Source organism: Lynx canadensis, chromosome D3, assembly GCF_007474595.2.
Source record: "Lynx canadensis isolate LIC74 chromosome D3, mLynCan4.pri.v2, whole genome shotgun sequence".
NCBI classification, from domain to species: Eukaryota; Metazoa; Chordata; class Mammalia; order Carnivora; family Felidae; genus Lynx; species Lynx canadensis.
In genome coordinates, this window is record NC_044314.2 from 86,762,582 (window position 1) to 86,767,234 (window position 4,653).

At 42.9% G+C, this 4,653-nt stretch overlaps 1 non-coding gene across 1 annotated transcript; it reads left to right on the plus strand.

Annotated features, from left to right (window-relative positions):
• Nucleotides 1-4,065: 4,065 nt before the first annotated feature.
• On the plus strand, nucleotides 4,066-4,253 carry LOC115498883. Its single transcript, XR_003964000.1, has one exon. It is a non-coding gene; the product is annotated as a U2 spliceosomal RNA (small nuclear RNA).
• Nucleotides 4,254-4,653: the final 400 nt, after the last annotated feature.

The following is a 4,653-nucleotide window of genomic DNA, read 5'->3' on the forward strand; positions in this document are numbered from 1 at the left end:
TGCCAGGCGGCACCTGAGTGGCTCAGTCGGTAGAGGGTTGAGTGTCTGCTTAGGCTCGGGTCATGATCTTGCGGTTAGTGAGTTAGAGCCCTGCACTGGGCTCCTTGCTGACATCTCAGAGCCTGGAGCCTGCTTCCAGATTCTGTGTCTCCCTCTCTCTCAGCGCTCTCTCTCAAAAATAAATAAACATGAAAAAGAGAAAAGAAAAGAAAAGAAAAGGAGAGGACTGGAGAGAAGAAAAACAAAAAAGAAAAGAGAAAAGAAAACCACCTGCCAGGAAAGCCAGCCACTTATATTTTCCATGTCTTCAAGCTAAAAATACACCCAGAGTGTTAACAAGCAATAAGGCACTGCTCCAGATCTTTGCATCTGAACAGCAACGGCTAATTACTTGTAATACTGTATCCTTCTGAGAACAGGAAGTAAAGTGTTATTATCCCCACTTCACAGATCAGGGAACTGAGACCAGGTAAATTAAAAGCTCAATGCTACTGGAGTCAACCACAATCAAAACTTAAAGAATTCATAGGCCTTCCTACAAAACTGACGAGTGTGCTTTTCTGTAATCAGATTCTTGGCAACTGTTCGGTTGAACCACATGAAATTGCTAGCATTTGATTATTTTGGGGTACAAAAATGGCAACCTCAGGGGCACCTGGCTGGCTCAGTAGAGCACGTGACTCTTGATCTTGGGGTTGTAGGTTTGAGCCCCATGTTGGGTGTAGGGATAACTTAAAAAATAAAATCTTAGAAAAAAAAAAGCACAACTTCATATGGTTTAACCTAATAATAATTTGCTCACACTTACTGTGGCATGGTATCTGTGTGAAACCCAAAGCAGTGTATCTCCTTTCTTTGTAGCATTATCCAAAACATAAGGTCCTTCACAGTCCTTTGCTTGACTCTTAGGTAAGTTGAGATGGTACACGTTATATGTTGAACCACTGCCCCTTGTCTGAACTATCTATTGCTGTGTAACAAATTGATCTAAAACTGCAGTGGCTTAAAACCATAAAGATGATCTCACACAGTTTCTGAGGGTCAAGGATCCAGGAAAGGCTTAACCAGATCTTTCGGGTCAAAGGCTCTCATGACATTGCAATCAAGACATCAGCTGGGGCTGTAGTCATCGGTGGGCTTGACTGGGGCTAGAACATACATTCTCAGTGGGGTGGGGGGGGGGTTTACTTCCCCCAAGGGAGTGAGAATTTGTTCTTAAGGGTGGGGGCAAAACAAAACAATCTCAGATATTACAGTGATTTGTGGTCCTCTAGAGCTCAACCTTGTCTGACAAAATCTTATTCTTTAGTAATTACTTTCTCTTATTAGAGGGAAATTAAATAATTAATATGAGTATATTGAAAGTTTAATATAATTTAACATTTCTCTTTAAGGGAGCGTCTTAATCTGTTTGGGCTGCTATAATAAAAGACCACAGGCTGAGTGGCTTATAAAACACAGAAATGTATTTCTTACAGTTATGGAGGCTAGAAGTCCAAGATCCGATCACCTGTAGATTCAGAATCCAGTGACGGCCTGTCTCCTGGCTCGTGGCTGCCATTCCCTCTCTTGTGTCCTCACGTGGCAGGAGTGTGGGAGCTCTTCGGGGGTCTCTTTTTTAAAGACCCTCATCCCATTCATAAGGACTCTACCCTCATGGCCTAATTACCAAAGGCCTCACCTTCTGATATCACCATCTTGGGACTTCAACATATGAATTCTGGGGGGGACACAAACATTCCATCTATAGCAGGGGATGATAATAAAAAAAACAGGGGGTGCCTGGGTAGCTCAGTTGGTTGAGCATCTGACTCTTGGTTTCGGCTCAGGTCATAATCCCAGGGGTATAGGATCAAGCCCTGAGTCGGGCTCTGCATGAGTGTGGAAACCGCTTAAGATTCTCTTCCTCTCTCTCTCTCTCTCTCTCTTTCTCTCTCCCTCTCCCTTTCTTGAGCACACTCTCTCTCTTTCTAAAAAAAGAAAAAAACAAAAACAAAAAACAAAAAAAAACAAAACCCAAACCTGGTAAGTTACACAAGGCTAGAGGATCCTTTCCTGATAGGGCTCGCTCCCATGGCTGCTGGTAGGGAGCCCAGACACTTGCCATGCAGGCCTCTCTTCCAGCTTCTTCTGTCCTCACAACCTGGCAGCTGACTTTCCCCAGGATGAGTGATCTAGGACAGTGAGCAAGGAGGGAGCTGCAATGTTTTCTATAATCTGGTCTGGAGTTCATCCCCTCACCTTTACAAAACCTATTCATTAGTAGTAAGTCACTCAACCCAGTTCACACTCAAGGAAGGAGGAAGTAAGCTCCCTCTTCTGAAGACAGGGGGTCAAAACACATATAGACTGCTTTAAAACTGCAACATACCCTAACACAAGACATTTTCAGATCTTTATAGGGCTCAGGCATTGTACCTTTTTTTTTTCAATGTTTTATTTATTTATTTTGAGAGAGAGAGAGAGAGAGAGAGAGAGAGAGAATCCCAAGCAGGCTCTTTGCTGTCAGCACAGAGCCCAACTCGGGGCTCAATCTCATGAACTTCGAGATCATGACCTAAGCCGAAATCAAGAGTCGGGGCTCAACCAACTGAGCCACACAGGCGCCCCAGACATTCTACCTTGAGGGGGCATCCCCCACCCCAGCCCTCATATTCTCTGCATACTTGTCAACATTTGGTATGATCAGACGTTCAAGTATTTGACCATCTGAAAGATTTGAAATCATCTCTTGTGGTTTTAATTTGCATTTTCCTTATTGCTAATGAGCTTGAGAATCTTTCCATATGGCTACTTGATGTATCTGCTTATGTGGATTGCCTCTTTATATCTTTTGTACATTATTCTGTTGGATTGTCTTTCACTTTTTTAAAGTGATTGCAGAAGTTCTTGATATATTCTGGATATACGTATAAATTTTTTTCCCAGTCTATGGCCTATTTTTTCCACTCTTTAAGAAATAGTGCTGTTCAGGGGCGCCTGGGTGGCGCAGTCGGTTAAGCGTCCAACTTCAGCCAGGTCATGATCTCGCGGTCCGTGAGTTCAAGCCCCGCGTCGGGCTCTGGGCTGATGGCTCAGAGCCTGGAGCCTGTTTCCGATTCTGTGTCTCCTTCTCTCTCTGCCCCTCCCCCGTTCATGCTCTGTCTCTCTCTGTCCCAAAAATAAATAAACGTTGAAAAAAAAAAAAAGAAATAGTGCTGTTCAATGGACAGATTTTTTTAAATTTTTTTTTCATTTATTTGTTTTTTGAGAGACACAGAAAGCACAAGTGGGGAGGGGCAAAGAGAGAAGGAGACAGAATCCAAAGCAGGCCAGGCTCTGAGCTGTCAGCACAGAGCCCCACACGGGGCTCGAACTCACAAACTGTGAGGTTATGACCGGAGCCAAAGTCGGACGCTTAACTGACTGAGCCACCCAAGGGCCCCTCAATGAACAGATGTTTTTAAAACTCTAGGTCACAAAGTATTCCCTTATATTTTCTTTTAAGTTTATTCATTTATTTTGAGACACAGAGAGAAAGAGAGAGCTCAGGTGGAGCAGAGAGGGAGAGAGAGAGAGAGAGAGAGAGAGATCCCAAGCAGGCTTCGCACTGTCAGAGCAAAGCCCAGCAGAGGGCTGGAACTCACGGGTCATGAGATCATGACCTGAGCCGAAACCAAGAATCTGATGTTTAACCGACTGAGCCGCCCAGGTGCCCTTCCCCTATAGTTTCTTATAAAAGTTTTTAGGTTTTGCTTTTTACATTAAATCTTTTATTCTCCTCGGGTAGATTTTCATGCATGAAGTGAGGCAGAGAACCAAAAGTGTTTAAACTTGCGTGTGTATTGCAACTAACAATGTATATATTTCCTGGATGATATAAAATTTAACATATATGCATATAATTTAACATGTATATTGTTACAATATGATAGTTAACATATATTATGTATACATGTTATATATATATTAATTTATATAGAAATACATACAGACCTTCCTCGACTTAGATGAGGTGACATCCGGATAAACCCATTATAAGTTGAAAATATCGTAAATCAAAGTTGCATTTAATATGCCTAACCTATCGCTTCTCGGCCTTTTGGCTAAGATCAAGTGTAGTATCTGTTCTTATCAGTTTAATATGCCTAACCTACCGAACACTGTAGCTCAGCCTGGTCCACACTAAACATGCTCAGAACACTGACACGAGCCTCCAGTTGGACACGATCATCTGCCACAAAGCCTATTTTATAAGGAAATTTTGACTGTCTCCTGTAATGATGAATCCTGTACTGAAAGTGACAAACGGGGCGTGTGTTGCAGGTGGCTGTCCGTGTACCACCCGTTGGCCCTCCCGACCGTGTGGCTGAGTGGGAGCTGCGGCCTCTGCCCAGCATCGCGGGAGATGTCCCGCGCTAACCCGGGATGAAACCCAGATTCCAGATTCGAAGTATGGTGTCTAATGTGTTCCTTTCCCACGACCGTAAGTAAAAAAAAAACTGTAATTCAAACCATAATAGTTGGGGACTGTAATATACGCTAACATACATATATTCATACACATACTCTTCAGTCAACACATACGTTAGGGAGTTAGCTATATCTGTTTCCAAATCAGAAGATACAGAATGTTTCATTTCTTTTTCAATTATTGCATTGCAGGGTAATGAG